Source organism: Podarcis liolepis (assembly GCF_965112155.1).
Source record: "Podarcis liolepis genome assembly, chromosome: 14".
In the NCBI taxonomy this organism is placed as follows: domain Eukaryota; kingdom Metazoa; phylum Chordata; class Lepidosauria; order Squamata; family Lacertidae; genus Podarcis; species Podarcis liolepis.
This window is the reverse complement of record NC_139569.1, coordinates 52,992,735-53,014,001: the sequence shown is the minus strand read 5'-3', so window position 1 is coordinate 53,014,001 and position 21,267 is coordinate 52,992,735. Positions and strand designations below refer to the sequence as shown.

Sequence of the window (21,267 nt, the reverse complement as noted above, 5' to 3'; positions counted from 1 at the left end):
TGCTGGGCTCAGTCGTTTTCCTATTCACTGGTTAGACATAGAAAATCCAATGTTCCTTTCCTTTTAATGGGATTAATAAGACAACACTGAACTCAGCTCATTATTCAATTCCATTGCTGCCAAAAGTCACTCCTACGGATTTTTGGAGACAACAAACTCACCGAGATGAAACTATGTCAATGTGAACGTTTGAATATCGGAGCATTAATTAAAATGGAATGTGTTTCTTTTCTTGCTTAGTTAACACTTCTGCTGCACTGCTAGCACCTAAGGAGGATATGAGAGAGCTCAACGGAACAAAAGTAAATATATATATATGTTATTACGGAGATATTGACTTTCTGATGGAAGTGCAGAGGATCTGTAGCGGAGTAAGTGGAAGGATGCCAACTTGCCTTCCCTTGCTATCTTTTCCTTTCCATTCCAAAAAAAGTTTTCCAATCCAATGAAAGTTAGAATTCTGCGTGAGTTGGGGGGGGATAACAGAGTAAAACAGGGTGATTTGGGGTCTCTCTTCCTTCTTGGGTCAAAGCATAATGTCAATAACCAACTTCCAGTTGGATCGGCCCACTCCTCCCCCCCCAAAAAAAAACTCATGTTGCTCTACTGCTTCTGAATTTCTGAACCAAATAGGGCTTTATTTTCCCATATTTCTATATTTCTCTAGGTCCATCAGCTTTGGAAGAAGCATAGGAGCAAAAGAAAATATTTGAGGGACTGAGCCCCCCAAAGTTGATGGGCATCACCTGGCTGTGAGTTCTGAAGGCCACTCCTTGCAAGGCCCTTTCCACCTGGCTTAGGGGGCGGGGCCCAGACACAACAGCTCTACCAAAGAGACTCCTGGGAGACTGGAGGGACATTACCTGGCTGTGAGTGCTGAAGAGCCCAGACTCACTGGAACAAACTCTGGGGTTGGGGTAAATGTAAACATGTAAAAAATGCTTTAAAATGCTTTAATTTGTGGCATTTTAAATTTTGGTTTTATGGTTTGGTTTTTGCTCTGTTGGGGGTGGGATAAACATTTAATTGGGGCTGGGAATTAGTTTAATTTTTGCATAACTGTGATTTATTTTTTATTTTTTAAAAACATGTTTCTAGGTGACTTACGGTTGGTCGCCCGGTAATGGCAGTCGGGAGCTCTTTCGCTGAAAGAGCCCCAGCGCTTTGAAGGCCCAGAAAAAGTTAAACATGGAAATCAAATGGTTGAGATATTCAGATTTATTATTGGAGGATAATGAAGGCTATAAACTAAAACCATCTGATCAAGTTAAACATAAGTTAAATTGGTTACATTACCACCAGATTAATGAATCGTATAAATTAGATAAGAAAAATGGTTTTGCTTCTGAAAAATCTAAGTTGGAGACAGAGTAGTTGGATTCTAAAGTTAAAAATCTGTCTAAAATGTATAAGTTACTGTTGGAGTGGCATACTGTAGGCTTATGCCTTTTACTTTGCCAGAGAATTGCTTACCCGCGTCCCCAGGGCCGAGAAGAGAATAAAAAAATTCCAGGAAAGTTTCTTCTTTGGAGAAAAGAGTTTTATTGCAAATCTGAGCACAGAGTCAAGGTCTGTACTCAGAGACAGCCTGCTGGATAGTTCCTAAAAATATTCTGGCTGTAAAGCAAGTCACTTCAACAGTCTTTCTTATACCCGCCGTACTTCCCCAATCGACTAGCAAATATTGCTTGCTAAATCATTTCTGTCTTTCTGCTAAGCCAGCACTCCCTCCCACCTCCTTGTGCACGTGTCTTCTTTTGTTAGCTAAGCTTTTCCCTTCGTATCTCTTCCTATCTTGCATTACTTAAAAGCAGAAGTAAAGCAGGAAACATCTTGTTAGTGGTTTTCTTCTTGCATTACTAAGCAGAAGTAAAACAGGAAACTTCTTGCTAGTGGTTTTTCTAGTTAACAGCAGTTTCTGGCTGGGCAGGAAGCGACCTTCTGACCTGTAGCTAGCATCAGCAGTTTCAAGTAGCTGATTAGGCTTTTGCAAGCTACTGCAATTTTTGGGCTGTTTTGTCCCTCCTAGCAGAGTGCAGGAATTTATTTATTATGTGTAGATAATATTTGAGAGCAACAGAATAAAATATTGAGAGAAACCTATCTCCCTTTACTCCGTCCTCTTCTTTTGAACAATCTATTACTTAGATTCGTTCTGGGGTAGGGGTCTATATTCTCTCATTACAGTAATCACGCGAGGTCCCATCATGCGAGACATCATCTTTCCCATAATATGTTGCAGGCATTGCATTAAGCAGGGTATACAGAAGCAGAAAAGCAATAGAAGCATTATTGGACCTATTCTTCCCACAAATACGATACCGTTCATGCCAACAGAAATACGAGAGCATCCATATGACAAGGGCGGTACATATCACTCCTACCCACCAAACCCAATATCTCCATGGTTCCTCCCACCAATATTCAAGGGGTGTGCTCATTGTTAAAGAGCCCACTGATATTTGTGCCCGACTACCTGTTGAGCCTCAAGGATGAGAGCCCACCGGTGAGCTGATGCTCCCACTATGTGGGTCAATTTTTCTATTAACCCCGTTGGGTGGATTGAACTCTCGTGCTGCCTCCCCAGTGACCAGAGCATATGGAAGCTGAAATCCTGGGGTGGCAATTCTTACTGGCACTTGTTGAGCAATTTCAATGCACACCTGGCTAAGGCTCCCACCCCTGCAATACTTGCATTAAGATAGGTTCTGTCCCATCTATGACCTGGGTTAAGAGTAGGACCTGTTCTATCAAATGAGGTTGGTACAGTGCTCTACCTTCCGGATAACAGTTGACTACCCTCTCACAACAGCAAGAGCGGTACAGAACTAGATAGATTTCGAACGTCTCTGCAGCTTCCCGTAAGAGCACTGTCCATGCGTGCTGGTCAGTGGTGTGGGAGAGGAGCCACAACGGGACAGTGGGGTGTCTCAATACGGTAATCTCATCAGACCCCAGTTTCCAATAGCCAAGGAGCACGCCATCTCTTACCACCGGCAAGACGAACCAGTCGTAGCAGAGGTCAGCAGGCCAATAAGGGCGGTAAGGTTCGGTAGGGTCAGGGCAATAAGACATAGAGCAAGTCAATAAAGAAAATAAGAGAGAAAAGAGAAAGTCTTTGTAACTGTCCTTGTGATGATTAGTCGCCCGTGGCCTAACGCTTTTTCCTGGTAGCGTCAGACACAAGGTGATGATCAACTTCAGAGGGTCAGCAGGATTTCTCTTGCAAGTCCAGACACCTTTCTTCAGATGCGTGTGATGTACCCAGGGGATCACCTCGACTACTTTCACTGCAGTTGGGGATGAGGGGGTCGCCAGACGCTGTCACTCAGAGGAACTGGTGAACCGGCTCAGCGAGACTGCCACGGGACTGCAGGTGTACGCTCGAGGGAATACCTGGAAAGAAAGCAAACACACACAACAAACACAGGGATTGCACTTGTTCTTGGGTGATGTGATCTCCCATCTGCCCCAAACTGGCGGGGATGCCTCGGACGAAAGGGGTTGGCCTGCCATATAGAAGTTCAAAGGGTGATAGTTCTCAGTCTCTTGGTTGGCGCACAGGGCACATTTTGGGATATAGCAGCAGTTAGTTGAGGTAGAATATTCTCCCAAGGTGTGCTTTAGCAACTGGGCCTCCCAAATGGGTGGACTCGTGGTCTGGTCCTTCCTGGAGCGTTGCTCCTTCTTGGCTGGTCCACTGCTGTTCATCAAGGGTGTAACGTGGTTCCACATCGTCTGGAGTGAGTTCTGGTACCAATATCAAAAGTCCTGGTGGTGCCTCTAAATTGGCTGGAGAACAAATGTCTACGTTGGGGGCGCTGCCTGTGGGCGCCCCTCCCATCCAATTCTTCACCGTGCGTAGAGATATCAGCCTCTGGAGTGATATCAGCAAGGCAGTCGTCACTGGAGGGGATCTTCAGGATGCTGAGACACAGTCCAATCTGAAGCAGCTTTCCTCCTTGAATGTGGTGGACCCAAGGGGTGGTGCCAGCGATCTTCACAGCTGTGGGTGTGGAGAGCAGATGGGCCTTTCCAGCACGGTTGCAGTGGTGCCTGGGACCAGTCTTATCCACACCTCGTCACTTGGCTCAAACTGGTCACGCAAGGAGTTCGGGCCTGGGTTGAGAGAGAGAATCTCGAAAGAGAGACTGTACATAATTGTTCAATTCCACATCTTGAGCAGGGATAGGTGAAAGCATGCACACATAAGGAACCGGTCTCCCAAACATCACTTCAAAAGGGTGACAAGTGAATACGTTTCAATGGGAGGCTACAAACTCTAAGCAAAGCCAAGGGCAACATGAACACCCAATTAGACCCTGTTTCTTGGGTCAATGGTTTTTCAAAGTCCTTTTCATCCTTTCCTATTTTCCAGAACTTTGGGGCCTATATGCAGTACCCACCATCTTCCTTCTTCACTGGCAACAGTGGGGTGTTTCACTGTGATTGGCATTGTTTCAAGATTCCATGTTGAAGCAATCGCTTCAAATGCACCCACACTCTTTCAGCTGCCTGTCGTGGGATGGGGTATTGGTTTTCTTTATCCTCCGCCCATAGTCCAGGGTCAACATCATGAAGCAGGCTAACAGGGAGGATTCCCTCCTCTTCTTTTACCATCATCAAACATCAATGGTCTCACAGGGGCATTTCTAAAGAAAACTCTCCTGCTGGTCCAGTTGTCATCATTACTTCCCCATTGGTTGGAAGGAAATCTGGGCTTGCAATTTTGTTAACAAGTCTCGGCCCAATAAGGAATGGGACACTCTGGTATATACAAAAATTTGTCTAGGCAGCAGGTAACAGACTGCAAAAACGGGGCCTTTTGTGATTTACCTGTGGCTCTAATTATATTAACCACTTGGTTTGTGGGTTTTGTTACAGGCCCAGGCAAGACTGAGTGGGCAGCTCCCTTGTTCACCTTCTCCTACCTGTAATAAGGTAGCTAGGTTAAGGGCTGTGGCAACCTGAAACTTCAGGCGTGAATGTAATAACAGCATCTGGCACTTCCTCTTGGAGTTACACAGCTGGTGTCCTGTCCAAACGTGAATTTATCTGCCTTTTTGAGTAGGGTGGCCACTGCCACAATCACTCTCACACAGGGGGGGGGGGCAACCTCTGTTCTGTTGGGGTTAGCTTCTCTGACAAGTATGCGACAGGTTGCTGCCAATTTTCCAGTTTCTGGCATGAGACTCCCTTGGCTACCCCCCTGGTCTTCATCTGTGAACAGGGTAAAAGGCTTCTTGGGGTTTGGATGCTAAGCACTGGGGCTTGTCACTTTGAGATCCTGAAAAGCCTGCTGCTGTTCCCTGCCCCATATAAAAGGATCCTTCTCTATTCCCCTAGTTGACTCATGCAGGGGCCAAACAATGCTTCTGTAGTTAGTAGTGAGTCCAGGGGATATTGTTCATCATCATAAGTGGGATTATAGGTTTTAAAAAATCCCTTCAAACAATTTTACAATCTTTGCTGGATTCTCCTCAAAAGAGGGGTCCTGATTTCTTCAATTACAAACATCTGCACTTGAAAAGGGTATATGCTGTCTGTGGTGCCTTCGCTTGTCCAGCTGGGACAGGGGCTGGTGGATCATAAAACCCTCTGAAGGGGCATTTCTCCAGCTGCCTGATCCTTCCTGGTTTTCTCATACTGTCTGTGAGACATAACTCTCTTCGCCGCCTGTCCCCACTTACGTTGCCATCTCTTTCTCTTTTCAGGGGTGCAGTATTCTGCTGTCTCAACTAACAAGGGGCTTACATCCAACTTTTTCCTCAAATGGCTTTACAAACTCCTTTTAGTCTCTTTTTCTATCTTTCTGTCCACATTTTCTTTCCTTGATTCATATCATCTAGTGTTTTCCTAAACTCTTCGTTATCTTCCTTATCTTCCTCTTCTTCCGTCTCACTATCCTCCTTCGCAGGTCCTCCCCCCCCCCCTACACCAGCACCTCCCTGTGCTTCTTGATCTTGGCCGGGGGGGGGGGTTGGAGGGGCTGTTGGTGGAGTGTAAGGTGGTGGCTTAATCACTCCCCCTCCTCATCTTCTGGGTCTTCTAACACCAGAGGTTTCACTGTATAAATCCTGTTCTGTGTGTTGCTGTCACAGCAAGACTTTAGCCATGGTAGATTCTTTTTTTTTTTTACATTGGTCTTCCATGTAGACATATAGGGGATCTGATCTGGGTGGACATTTAATATATTTTGCCACAGAGGGTTGATTTGCCACAGGGGGTTGATTAATTGCAAATCAAAGCCACACAGTTCCCTGGGTTGGCAAGTCCACCTCACATAAAGTTTTGAGTCTCCGTTTTTCAATTTGAATCCCCAAATCATCACTCTTCGTGGCTGTTTTCCAGTTATTTAAAAAGCATTCCAGAGGAATACATTGGCTTGCTCCAAATCCTATTTTTTCAGATACTCTCCTCCTAACTGGGTTGCAAAATTCTTTCACACTCCACATGCTACAGTTTGTCAGAAAATGCACAATCCTACAATCGCTCGGCCAAGGGGACACTAAGCCTTAGCCCTCATTCAACAATTCATCCACTAGAGTATCTGACACACAACATATCAACAAAACACTCAATTCCCTCTGCCCCATTCCCTTTCCCAAACCTTTACCAATTCCTTTCCTGGTGGCATTCTTACTGCCAACTACCAGGTGAGGCTGATCAGACCTCTGGCCCCTCGGGCCCCTAGCCCTTTCCCTCGGGCCCCTAGCCCTTTCCTTCGGGCTTACCTTTTCCGCTGCGGACCTGTCCCCTCGGCGCCGTTCTGTCCTCTTATTCTCCCTCAACCAGATGTCTCTGCTCCAGGACGGTGTGGCAATCTCCCCCTACAAACTGGCAGGGTGTGCACCGGAAATGCGAACGCCGATCGGAGCTGTTCACCTTGGTTGAGCCTGGCCCTCCCCGGGGCCCCTGGGGTGGGGCAATTCCCGGCCAACGCACCAAGCTGTAGGCTTATGCCTTTTACTTTGCCAGAGAATTGCTTACCCGCGTCCCCAGGGCCGAGAAGAGAATAAAAAAATTCCAGGAAAGTTTCTTCTTTGGAGAAAAGAGTTTTATTGCAAATCTGAGCACAGAGTCAAGGTCTGTACTCAGAGACAGCCTGCTGGATAGTTCCTAAAAATATTCTGGCTGTAAAGCAAGTCACTTCAACAGTCTTTCTTATACCCGCCGTACTTCCCCAATCGACTAGCAAATATTGCTTGCTAAATCATTTCTGTCTTTCTGCTAAGCCAGCACTCCCTCCCACCTCCTTGTGCACGTGTCTTCTTTTGTTAGCTAAGCTTTTCCCTTCGTATCTCTTCCTATCTTGCATTACTTAAAAGCAGAAGTAAAGCAGGAAACATCTTGTTAGTGGTTTTCTTCTTGCATTACTAAGCAGAAGTAAAACAGGAAACTTCTTGCTAGTGGTTTTTCTAGTTAACAGCAGTTTCTGGCTGGGCAGGAAGCGACCTTCTGACCTGTAGCTAGCATCAGCAGTTTCAAGTAGCTGATTAGGCTTTTGCAAGCTACTGCAATTTTTGGGCTGTTTTGTCCCTCCTAGCAGAGTGCAGGAATTTATTTATTATGTGTAGATAATATTTGAGAGCAACAGAATAAAATATTGAGAGAAACCTATCTCCCTTTAATACAAAGGATGAACAAGTTAAATCAGTAATGGTAGATTGGGCAAGAGATGTAGGACATAACATAATGTTTGAGGATTGGGAAAGATTGTGGAAGAAAGGGGTTAAGTTCACTGCATGTACAATGTTAAAGGAGAATATAATGAAAATTATGTGTAGATGGTATCTGACCCTGTCAAACTAGGAAAGATTTATCATAACTTTGATAACCTATGTTGGAAATGTAAAGAAAAAGAAGGAACTTTTAATCACCTGTGGTGGACCTGCCCCAAGGTGAAAGACTTCTAGGAAAAGATTTATAATGAATTGAAAAAAAATGTTGAAATATACATTTATAAAGAAACCAGAGGCCTTTCTTCTTGGAATAACAGGTTTGGAATTGCCCAAGAAAGATGTTAAATTATTTTTGTATGCCACAACTGCCGCTCGAATATTACTAGCTAAGAAGTGGAAAACGCAAGAACTGCCAACTGTGAAAGAATGGCAGATGAAGATTATGAACTTTTCGGAGCTAGCCAACCTTACTGGAAGAGTCCGTGATCAGAATGAGGATGCGTATCAGGAAGAATGGGAGAAATTTAATGACTATTCAGCTAAATACATCAAGTTAAATTAATTAGAAAAAGCTTGCAATTACCAGCTAGGCCTAGGATTTAAATATGTAATGCGAGGAATTATTATGTTTAATGCTGAATTGGGAAGAATGACTGATGTTAAGTGATTAAGTTAAGATAGCACATCTTGGGATGACCAGGAAATATATGATAAGGTTCTTGCCACTTAAGGCTAATGGTGTCTTTGACTACTTGCACGCCTCCCCTTAGGGATAGCCGGTCTTTTTCAGCAAGGGATGAGACACTTCATCTGATCCAGGAGCAGCTACTTTCAACTGTCTTCTTCTTCCTGGCTTTGATTCTTTATGAATTCACAGAGCAATCCCCTATTGAAAAATTTGTGGGAATGTTCAGGGAGGCAGGAGAGGATATATTATTTATTAATATCCTTCCTAACTTGTCCTAGCAAGTTCCATAACTTAGCAGAGTTTTGCATTCCCCTTTTAAATGCACAGCAGATAGCTGGTTGCAAGCTTGTTTAAGCCTCTCAATATTAGATTCATGGTAAGTTCTCTTATATCCCTCTTAAAAGAATAAACACACCACAATCTTTTGTAAAATATATACAAGTAGTTTACTCACTCATTCACTTCACAGTTGGATCTCTGAAGACAGACTTAGTTACAAAGTATATATATGTGGATTTATCCCATATGGGGATAGACCCAGTGTCCTCTTTGGCTGGAAGCCAACAGAGCATTTCTAGCTAAATCTGCTGTTCCAATGGAGGAAGTCAAAGAGAGAGGGGGGTCTGCATGCCCTGTCCTTTTTGTTACCTGGACAGGTAAGGTCATGCTAGTTTAGATGTATTCAAGTCTCCAGGGCCAGATGAACTGCATCCAAGAGTATTAAAAGAACTGGCAGATGTGATCTCAGAACCACTGGCAGTCATCTTTGAGAAATCCTGGAGAACAGGCAAAGTCCTGGCAGACTGGAGGAGGGCAAATGTTGTCCCTATTTTCAAAAAGGGGGAAAGAGAGGACCCAAATAATTACCGCCCAGTCAGTCTGACATCAATACCAGGGAAGATTCTGGAGCAGATCATTAAGCAAACAGTCTGTGAGCACCTAGAAAGGAATGCTGTGATCACCAATAGTCAGCATGGATTTCTGAAAAATAAGTCATGTCAGACTAACCTGATCTCGTTTTTTGACAGAATTACAAGCCTGGTAGATGAAGGGAACGAAGTGGATGTAGCCTACCTTGATTTCAGCAAAATAAAAAAAATTCCTTCCAGTAGCACCTTAAAGACCAACTAAGTTAGTTCTTGGTATGAGCTTTCATGTGCATGCACACTTCTTCAGATACCTGGAACTAACTTAGTTGGTCTTTAAGGTGCTACTGGAAGGAATTTTTTTATTTTGACTATGGCAGACCAACACGGCTACCTATCTGTAATTTGATTTCAGCAAGGCATTCGACAAGGTGCCCCATGATATTCTTGTAAAGAAGCTGGTAAAATGCGGTGTTGACTATGCTACCACTCAGTGGATTTGTAACTGGCTGACTGACCGAACCCAAAGGGTGCTCATCAATGGTTCCTCTTCATACTGGAGAAGAGTGACTAGTGGGGTGCCACAGGGTTCTGTCTTGGGCGTGGTCTTATTCAACATCTTTATCAACGACTTGGATGATGGACTCAAGGGCATCCTGATCAAATCTGCAGATGACACCAAACTGGGAGGGGTGGCTAACACCCCAGAGGACAGGATCACACTTCAAAACGACCTTGACAGATTAGAGAACTGGGCCAAAACAAACAAGATGAACTTTAACAAGGAGAAATGTAAAGTATTGCACTTGGGCAAAAAAAAATGAGAGGCACAAATACAAGATGGGGGACACCTGGCTTGAGAGCAGTACATGTGAAAAGGATCTAGGAGTCTTGGTTGACCACAAACTTGACATGAGCCAACAGTGTGACACGGCAGCTAAAAAAGCCAATGCAATTCTGGGCTGCATCAATAGGAGTATAGCATCTAGATCAAGGGAAGTAATAGTGCCACTGTATTCTGCTCTGGTCAGACCTCACCTGGAGTACTGTGTCCAGTTCTGGGCACCACAGTTCAAGAAGGACACTGACAAACTGGAATGTGTCCAGAGGAGGGCAACCAAAATGGTCAAAGGCCTGGAAATGGTCAAAGGCTGTCTCCCCGGGGCTAAGATCCAAGATGTAACTGAACGACGGTTAAGGGGTGATATGATAGCCATGTTCAAATATATAAAAGGATGTCACATAGAGGAGGGAGAAAGGTTGTTTTCTGCTGCTCCAGAGAAGTGGACACGGAGCAATGGATCCAAACTACAAGAAAGAAGATTCCACCTAAACATTAGGAAGAACTTCCTGACAGTAAGAGCTGTTCGACAGTGGAATTTGCTGCCAAGGAGTGTGGTGGAGTCTCCTACTTTGGAGGTCTTTAAGCAGAGGCTTGACAACCATATGTCAGGAGTGCTCTGATGGTGTTTCCTGCTTGGCAGGGGGTTGGACTCGATGGCCCTTGTGGTCTCTTCCAACTCTATGATTCTATGCCCACTTCTAGTCACATGCAAAAGGAAGTATGTCCAAGCCAGGAGGAAACAGGAAGTTTTCGACTGGCTGGACCAAACATTCCCCCACATGTCCACTCTAGGAAAACAAGGAATGTTGTACTTGGCTGCTACTTATGTATTACATCCAACAAAATTATATTGTATGGAGTCAACATTGTAATTGTTGCAGCTACAAGCCTAACATTGTACAAAGGATTTGAGTTGGTCAATTTGCACCAAAGGTAGTCAGAAAGTTTTTGTGTAGGTAGGAGAATACATGCATGTATTCTTGTTTTTAAAAGAAATAAAGAAAAAAGAACACCTTCTGCAAAGCATTGCTAAAACAATTATTCATTATCAGCCAGGAAACTCAGCATCTAATCTGGCTTTTTGGCAGGCAGGTTTATTTTATTTTGAAAATGAGGTTGTTTGCGAGCAGCAGAAAATAAGTCCAAATCTCTTGCTCCATGCACATCCCTAAATGTTGTTCCGTTACTGCTATTGAAAGCAAGGCGTATGATCAGAAATGGGATGCATATTCACACTCTCTCCAATTTGCAGCAAAACTCCTAAATATTCTACTGCCCCTTCAGATGGAGTCAGCTCTCTGAATGTTTTTTTTTCCAGAGGAGGAAGGGGAAAGATAATGTATATCAGCTAGTAGCAAAATAAAAAATAAAAAAATGGACTAGTTACAGTAGCAGATTTGGAATGTCATGTAACACTAATTATCATTGCAGAGGGTTGGCCTAGTGAGATCAGATTGCCCCAACAACAGAAGACACACCATGTTCTCCTTTTTGCAAACTGGGTGTAAATTGTATAGAGGTTTGAGTTATATGTGATCTGACATCATTGACAGGAAGGATTTTTATTCCCCATAAAGTCTACTGCTTCAACTCTTCTAGGGATTAAAGTTTTACTGTCCAGCTCTTATGGAGCACAAAGGAATCAAACTCCCCTTTCCTATCTATAAATTGAAAGCAACCACCTTTATGTTTTGACATGGGAGCCTTGGCACTGCTTTCAAGACATCAAGAGCAGAGTTGACAACATGCTCAGGGGCTGGGGAGAACAGAGGCAACTGTGTACAAACTTTTAACTGCTACCTGAATTTGAAACTGGTAAAACTTTGCTGTGCATGATGACAAAAATTTACATCTGCCTTTGAGGTTCCTCTCCTCAAGGGGGAACCATATTTGTCATACCTCCAACTCCTCCTCTGGATGGTAGAGCCTGTTGGAGGAGTTGGGAATGACCAAATGGTCTCTGTGGCCAATCAGGCTGGTTGGGGGAGAAAGACTAGGCTTTATAAGCCAGCTCCTTCCAAAATGCTCCCCTTTGCTTCATGCAGTGTCTTCCTGTTGCAATATGTGCTTCTGCTAGTCAGCTGTTTGGGGGCTGAATTGGAATTTTTTTGGGGAGTCCTTGTTTGGCCTTGGGGCTCCCTTTGTTTGCCTACTTCATGCTGCTGGGAACATTCTGCAGAAGTGGCAATTTTGATTGGTTCAGGGTTTTGACTTTTGGTTCAGGGTTTTGTTTTTTACATCTGGTGGTGTACTCAGTGTACTCTTGGGGCACCCAGTGCCAAACTGATTTTGGGGGGCCATTGGATACCTTTAATTCTTGGCACATGGAGCTGGCAGAAGGCCAAACCTGCAGGGCCATGCTTTGCATGTCAAGGTCAGCCAAGGCTCTGGTATCAAGGAGGAAGGCCACTGATTGAGCCTGTAGACCTGCTTAGAAGAGCAGAGGGAGATTATCTTTCTGTCAGTATCTCAGCTCGCAGTCAGAGGTAACTGGCCCCCCTGGGCAGCCGACTGAGATACTTGTTGACCTTCCCGTCTGCGTCTCCCGGCAGGCAAGGTCATAAATTGGCGATTCTCCTCCTCAGACGTGAGAAGAACACACCCCCTCCTTCTCTCCCTCCCTGCATTCCCCCAGGGAGGGGAAAAGAGACAGACAGGAGTCTATTTACATGTCTTTTATTCCTGTCATTTCAGCAGTACATAGAAACGTGACTGCACTCTCCAGACTCCAACAGAAGAGTCACACAGCTCCACCCCTGTACTTCCAGTACAGGTCAGATGACACTCTGAGCTAACATCCGGTGCTCAGTACAGAGAATAGACTTCCCTTTTCCCAACAGTACAGTTCCAGACAACAACATCCTGTTTTGCTTTCCAGCAACCTGCAGCTGGCTTTTGCATTGCTGCTTTTATCCAACACTTTCCAGCTTAGGAAACTTTCCTGACCAGAGTATTTTGTTATTGCTGTTGATTTATTTGCAGATTGTCTTGTTGGCATCCATCTGTCTTGAGAGACCATGGAGTGCACCTCCAGGGGTGAAGTCAAACCACTACATTAGCAGCACTAAAGTGACTTCCTTGGGGCGCAACCTTGGGCAGTGTGTACAGTTTTACAATATTGCAATAAATAAATCCCTCTCCTGTTGTGGTCTCCTGAGTCTTCTTTATGAGTGCTCTGACGATGTTTTTAAATTAACTCCTCCCCACCAGTGACTGCCTCTTAGTCTAACTTACCTCACCGGGTTGTTGTGAGGATAAAACGGGTCAGGGAGTGAACCATGTACACCACTTTGAGCTCTTTTGAGAAAAGCTGCAATATAAATGTAATTAATAAATGTTGAAGAAATACACACACACAAACATATATATGAATATATGTATATACGTATGTATCTGTATATCTGGGTATATCATTAAAGTGCTCCAATCTACATCAATGTAGTTATGTGCTCCCTACTTTTCTGAGTGCAGAAGTATTCTAAGGACATCATTTACCAGGGTTGGGATTCCTTGTAGATTACAGGAGATGTTTTTTACAGGATTTGATTTCTTTGGAAATGTATATGCTGAGATGCAGATAAACAGCATAGTGCTTCTAACAAAGCAACAGTCCTGCTCCCCCTGCATCAGTTCAGGGGAGAGGGAAATAGAGAGTGAGACAGAGAGTGAGCACTGCTTGCCAAGATGGTGAGGATTTGATTTACATACCACGTAATAAAATTGGCCTTGGGTAAGTGGTTTACCAAGTATAAAAACCAGTTGCGCAAACATTTAAAATATAGACGTCTATAATAAAACAGATAAGACAATTGCACTAAAATGACACAGCAATTAAAACAGGAGGCTTGGATTGGAAGATCCAGAGAATGCCTGCGTAAACAGGTGCAACTTCAAAAGCCAGCAGAATGCCAATACAGATGTGTGGGATGGGTTTTAATAGGTAGGGGACGGTATATTAATTGCAAGTCATCCTTTCAGGTCTCTACATGTGTTGGTTGAAAAGAGTTTTAAAATTCAATCATCTGCAGCAAAAATGGAAAGCATAGGAATTAGACTATAAAACCTTGTTTTGAGCAAGTCCAGCTACACAGTAATCTTGCTTCCCCCTCCGTACCCTGTTTAATAAAGAATCAGGCAACAACTTATAAAGTATGTGTAAAAACAATCTTCTACTACTTTTTGGTGATCACTTGTAGCCAAGTAAGATTTTCTTTCATGAACAAGGTCTTAATAGTGAGTCCATAAGTGACTGTGGAGGCCAGCTCTGGATCCACACGTCCTTCCACAGTTGGGACAGAAAGAGTCTTTAAAACTCTTGAAAGAGTCTTTAACCCTCTTTTGTTGACCACCAACATTATGCTTTCTATTTTTAAGTTCAGAATAGAGTAGTTGCTTTGGAAGATGACCATCAGGCATCCACACAACATGACCAGTCCAACGAAGCTGATGTTGAAGAATCATTGCTTCAACACTGGTGATCTTTGCTTCTTCCAGTACACTGGCATTAGTTCACCTGTCTTCCCAAGTGATATGTAGAATTTTTTGGAGACACCATTGATGGAATCTTTGAAGGAGTTGAAGATGGCATTTGTAAGTGGTCCATGTTTCACAAACATACAGTAAGGTTGGTAGTACAATAGCTTTGTAAAGAAGCTTTTTGGCTTCTCTGTGAATGTCCTGGTCCTCAAACAAGTTGCACTCGCAGAGCTCAGGTGATGCTGCATTTCTGCATCAATGTTGGCCATTGTAGAAAGATAGCTGCCCAGGTAAGAGAAATGTTTGACATATTCCAATGTTACATCACCAAAGAAGAAGAGGTTTCTGGGTGAGAGTTTATAAGTGGTCCATGTTTCACAAGCGAACTAATGTTGGTACTACAATAGCTTTGTAAACGAGCATTCTGGGTTCCCTGCAAATGTGAATTTGTTAGGTTTCCCTGCTGATTTCCCACAGATGGAACCACTTGTATTGTAGCAGGATGCCTCTAGAACTCAGAGGTCTCTGACTGTATTCACTCTTTTAAAAATTCTTTCACAGACAGACCTCACACCAGTCCCCATCGTTAAGTAAGAGCAGGGACTGACACCTTCTAATGACCTCCCTTGTTGAGAATGCATCAGCCAACCCATCTGGAGCAATTATGCAGCAAACCTCCTAACAATTCACCCTCAGGACCAGTTGTAGGCTTCCCAAGAGATAGTGGTTGCTCACTGTGGGAAACAAGACTAGAAATGTATTTGGTCTACCAGAGCTCTTTTCAGATTAGACATGTTATTCTTGCACCTGAAGAAGGAAATCCCACAAGTTTCTCTGATTTTTGCATGGCTGCAATGTAGCCTACTAAGCAAAAATAAGAGACGCACCACACCATTTCACAGAATTATGTAATCATAGAATTGGAAGGGACCCCAAGGGTCATCTGGTCCAACCCCCTGCAATGCAGGAATCTCAGCTAAAGCATCCATGATGGATGGCCGTCTCACCTCTGCTTACAAACCTCCAATGAATTTAGAGAAAAGTTAAGGAAGACGTTCCACGATAGAACTTATAAAAAAATGGACACAAAGTTTTTCTCCCTCTCTCAGGAAAAAAGACCTACTTCACACAGTGCACAGTTAAACTATGGCCACCAACTTGGATGGCTTTAAAAGAGGATTAGACACATTCATGGAGGAGAGGATAAAGCTGTCCTTGTCTACCAGCCAGGAGGGCTGAGCCTCCATGGTCAGAGGCAACAACACACCTGAATCCCAGTTGCTGGAAATCGCAGGAGTGCAGAGTGCTCTTGTGCTCAGGGGCACTGGGAGAACAGGATGCTGGATGAGATGATCCACTGGCCTGATCCAGCAGCCTCCTCTTATTCTTCTTGGCCTCTGGCTTGCCCACCACTAGCTTGCAGCACCAGAAGGTGGCTTATGAGGGAATGTCAGTCTTACAGACCTTTCATGCCCCTGGTACATTTTTAAGATATTACCTCTTGTAATCACAGTTTTCTGTGCCCTAGATTAGTTGGCAGAGGAAATGTAAGTTTCCATCAAACCAATAAAACAGGAGGCTCTTTATTTAACGGCCTGCTTCTCAGATCAGCTCACACGTTCAGCCCAAATGACTGGCTCACCATCATGGTCAAGAGCTGAAACTGTCATCAGAGAGCTCCACGTCACTCGATCAGGGACAGCCCCTCAGCCCCACTGCCTGTATCACTTGATTCAAGTTGCCATGGGAACCCGCTCCAAGATGGAGATGCTTTATACATTTGGAGCCCAGCCAGAGACTCCTAGTCAGAAGCAGAAAGCCAAAAAGTAATAAATAAATAAAATAAAAATGTTGTAACAAATTAAACTGTGTTGTTCTTTATGATGTTTAATTGATGAGGGGAGCTGGCCACAGGCTTTTAATTGCTGCTGTACAAGGGCATAGAAAATGTTTGCAATTGTTTCAGCTGAATGCTGAGATAAATTTCTCTGTGGTTCATGTGGGGGAGGAAAGTGTTCAGCACATGCCAGCAGGATCTTGATTCCCACCTGGCTTCTGTGTAGCTGAGCAGAGGGGGAAGCAAAGGCAGAGGACATTCTGGTGCTGGGAATATAGAGCACGGCTGGGGAGGGGGCACACAGGAAGCTGCCTTCGACTGAATTAGACCCTTGGTCTATCAAGCTCAGTATTGTTTACACCGACTGGCAGCAGCTCTCCAGGGTTTCAGACAGGAGACATTCCCAGTCCTGCCTGGAGATATGATGGGCTGGACCTGAGCTGTTCTGCATGCAGAGCAGATGATCTGTCACTGAGCTCTGGCTGTTATGGATGAAAATATTTCACAAATGAGCATGGGAACAGTGTTGCACATGAATGAGTAGAGCTTGGCATCCCAATAGAAGGAGCTGGTGGGCAATGTTGCGACAGGAGAACTCACTCTCGTATATGTCACAAACAGGAAAAAGGGACTTCATGCAAGCAGATGGTTCAAGTTAAGACACTTCATTGTGGCAATTTGGGGGGGGGAAGGAGGATGAAGTGGTACATCAGGTTCACGTGGGATGATTCCAAAGGACATCCCATTTCAGCCATATTCAAAACGTGCTATGTTGCATTTATACTACAGAGATGGCATTGTTCCTATTCTGTAGCCATGGAACACTGAGGCTCAGCTATAAACCTCAGTCTCAGATCAGTCAGTGAACTTGTAGCACATAATTCTCAAGGAGAAATAATCACCAAGGTGGGGAGAAAATACAGGAATACATTGTAATAGACTAGCATCTCGAACACTGACTCTTCAAATTACTCTCATTTATTTATCAACTCTATTTGGAAAGCTGCAAACATTCAAGAAGGTAATAGAGAGTAGAATATTCTTTGCACAGCTAATCTGTTTTCCTGGGACTGAAGCTTAATAAGATGTTGTGGCACAGTTACCCCAGCGATGTAAGAGACATGTAGTCTTCTCCATTTCTTTCTTGAAAATAATTTGAATAAGCCATGTGGAGGAGTTTCCTTTTGTGATACAGAAGAGCTAATTTCTTCCAAATCCTTTGATTAAAGCAATCAGTCAGTATCCCTTCAAGAACAGTGTTGGGGATGGAAATATTTTTAATCTGCATTTCTTCAAGGGAAAATATATTCAAAGCTTGTTTTGATAATCTGTTTTCCATTTGCTGAACCCTGGGAAAGCATACATTTTAAGTCTAGCACTGAATCCAGCCACAGCTAGTGATTTGAGGACACATCCAAGAAATTTTGCTACTCTTCTGCGAAAGCTATTGCCTTCTCATGAATTCCTTGGTATTGGGGGTGCCTTCTTTACTTTAATGACATTCACTGAATTGGTTCAGGAATCTTTGAACTACAACTGAATGAACTATGTGTAAGTTTTTGTGGCAGAATTTTTAACCCTTTCTAGTTCGAATTCATTCTCTTATGTGTGTTCCCTCCCCCTTTTTGACTCCATAGGCTTTTAATCTTAAAGATCATAATTGTTGGGGAAAATCAATTAAACCATTCACTTCCCACTGAGTGTATATTTTGATGGTTTCTTATTCTTTTTAAGTATGTTTTATATTTCAGCACAGTGGGATCTAACAATCTGAATGCTGAAGGAAATTTGCTGAGAATCATTTGGATGAACTTGAATTGAACAGTGAACTGAACTAGCTCATTAAAAAAAATTTTTTTGCAGTGGGACGGACATGAACTGGAATTAGATCCTTTTGTTGTTGTTTAGTTATGTCCGACTCTTTGTGACCCCATGGACCAGAGCCCGCCAGGCACTTCTGTCTTCCACTGCCTCCCGCAGTTTGGTCAAACTCATGCTAGTAGCTTCGAGAACACTGTCCAACCATCTCGTCCTCTGTCATCCCCTTCTCCTTGTGCCCTCAATCTTTCCCAACATCAGGGTCTCTTCCAGGGAGTCTTCTCTTCTCATGAGGTGGCCAAAGTATTGGAGCCTCAACTTCATGATCTGTCCTTCCAGTGAGCACTCAGGGCTGATTTCCTTCAGAATGGATAGGTTTGATCTTCTTGCAGTCCATGGGACTCTCAAGAGTCTCCTCCAGCACCATAATTCAAAAGCATCAATTCTTCGGCGATCAGCCTTCTTTATGGTTCAGCTCTCACTTCTATACATCACTACTGGGAAAATCATAGCTTTAACTATATGGACCTTTATTGGCAAGGTGATGTCTCTGCTTTTTAAGATGCTGTCTAGGTTTGTCATTGCTTTTCTCCCAAGAAGCAGGCGTCTTTTAATTTCCTGACTGCTATTGCCATATGCAGTGATCATGGAGCCCAAGAAAGTAAAATCTCTCACTGCCTCCATTTCTTCCCCTTCTATTTGCCAGGAGGTGATGGGACCAGTGGCCATGATCTTCGTTTTTTTGATGTTCAGCTTCAGACCATATTTTGCGCTCTCCTCTTTCACCCTCATTAAGAGGTTCTTTAATTCCTCCTCACTTTCTGCCATCAAGGTTGTGTCATCTGCATATCTGAGGTTGTTGATATTTCTTCCGGCGATCTTAATTCCGGCTTGGGATTCATCCAGCCCAGCCTTTCGCATGATGAATTCTGCATATAAGTTAAATAAGCAGGGAGACAATATACAGCCTTGTCATACTCCTTTCCCAATTTTGAACCAATCCGTTGTTCCATATCCAGTTCTAACTGTAGCTTCTTGTCCCACATAGAGGTTTCTCAGGAGACAGATGACGTGATCAGGCACTCCCATTTCTTTAAGAACTTGCCATAGTTTGCTATGGACATGCCAAATGTGAACTGGCTCATTTTAAAAATGAACTTTCAAAGCTCTGAGCAGGAGTTAGGACTAGACAGAATCAGAACAGGGCACCAGAATGCACCAGGACCTTGTGGCTCAGGTAAAGTTTACCTCAAACAGGATGTCCCATCACAGTCCTTCCTGCATAGGATTTGGCAGGTCCAATGGCTAACTTTGACTGAGGCTCTTTAAGTGCCCAGGGAGGTGATTCAGCTTGCAATTTAGCTCAACCACACGGGGCAGCAGAACACCCACTGGAAGGTGGAAGACAGACTCTGCTAACCTTGGATGAGCTTTCCTTCACGCAAACCTCAATGACAATTCTAGTTGCAGGACTGGCACAAGACAATTTGGCACCTGAGGCAAACCACAAATGGTGTCCCCCCCCCCTGCCAGGGAAGAAGGAGTGAGTGAAGATCCACCTCAGGAACAAGAGGGAGGATCCACGTGGGGAAGCAGGGTGGGAGGAGATAAGGCGAGGCCACGGTAAGGGAAGCATTCTGGGGCTGCCAAGGAGGCAGCAAACCCACCGCAGTTGTTGCTGCCAACGTGGCATCTGCGGGCAACGCATTCCTTGGACACTGGATCTGCTGCTGTCCCTGTGGCTCCTGCCACCCTAGGCAGTCATCTCACCTTGCCTTGTGGGGGGCCCTCTCCTGGATAGCAGGGGCGTTGCTAGCTTACTTAAAGGGCACAGGCCTGTGGCACAAGAAAGAGACACGCAGTGGTGCCTCGCAAGGCGAAATTAACTCGTTCTGCAAGTTTTTTCGTCTTGCGAATTTTTCATCTTGCGAAGCACGGTTTCCCTGGGTATTAACGGTTTTAAGAAAAAGGAAACAAACTTGCAAGACGTTTTCATCTTGCGAAGCAAGCCCAGAGGGAAATTCATCTTGCGAAGCAACTCAAAAAATCTTTCGTCTTGCGAGTTTTTTGTCTTGCGAGGCATTCATCTTGCGAGGTACCACTGTATGCTAATTTATATGGACAAATTAGGATGGCAGGTGATTGGGGTCGCCCTAGCACTCTGCTGCTCACGGTGTTGGGTTGCCTTATAAGCAAAGTTTTCACAGACTGAAAAGAGGGGAGCATTGGGGAAATATGGGGTCTCCTCCTGTAGTGGGCCACTTTTAATAACGCCAGCGTATCTCCAGCTGAGCCACGTTTGGGAGCCCATGCAGGTCCAGCTGGCTGAACTGCAGATTTGCCACATCTTTAGCTGCTCACTCTGGGGTATCCAGAGTCAAGATTACATACTTGAATATCTGTAATAAAAAGAATGCAGATATTTCTTTCCTGATTTTATTACCTAGTCTCTCTTTTTTAAAAGAACAAATACAAAAATAAATACAATACAAAATACAGTCTCTTTCAGATTTCAGTGCTGTCTCTTTTAACGAGGTGCAGTTTCAGACTCCATTGTCTTTCATTTACACCTGCCAGCTTGAATTTATAATGAAAGGACATAATTGGAATAAAAAATACATGACTCCTTTGCTGCCTAGACATAATTGACGTAAAAGCTCTGCCTAACCGCCTGAGCAGAAGCCTATTTCTACATGGGTGATTATTAAATTAGGCTATATTTCAGATACTCTAAAGGTGTTTTGAAAAGTGATGCCTGGAATATTTTTAGTAATGAAAGTAATGCTGCTTTGTTTCTTTGAAGTACTATTAATGCAACATGTAATTAGTCCTTTTAAACTGAATTTTGTGGTAGCCTCCACTGGGCCTATTTAGTCTGAATTACCTACTGCAGAATTAGGGAAACTATTTTTTAGCCCCAAAGCTGCATTTCTCTCTGGGCAACCTTCATATGTGAGTGCATGTATGCGCACAAACCAGGGGACAGAAGCAATAGTGGGAGGAGCAATTAATGTAAATTCCACCTTTGTTCAATAGGCAAGTTTCTACACACACAC

The 21,267-nt window shown here is 43.9% G+C and overlaps 1 long non-coding RNA gene across 1 annotated transcript in view; it reads left to right on the top strand.

Annotated features, from left to right (window-relative positions):
* Positions 1-20,319, top strand: part of LOC310693697 — a 45,093-nt gene extending 24,774 nt beyond the window's left edge. The window contains exon 3 of the long non-coding RNA XR_014519339.1: positions 20,275-20,319. This is a non-coding gene — a long non-coding RNA (uncharacterized lncRNA). The remainder of the gene's footprint in view (positions 1-20,274) is intronic.
* The last annotated feature ends 948 nt before the right edge of the window (positions 20,320-21,267 follow it).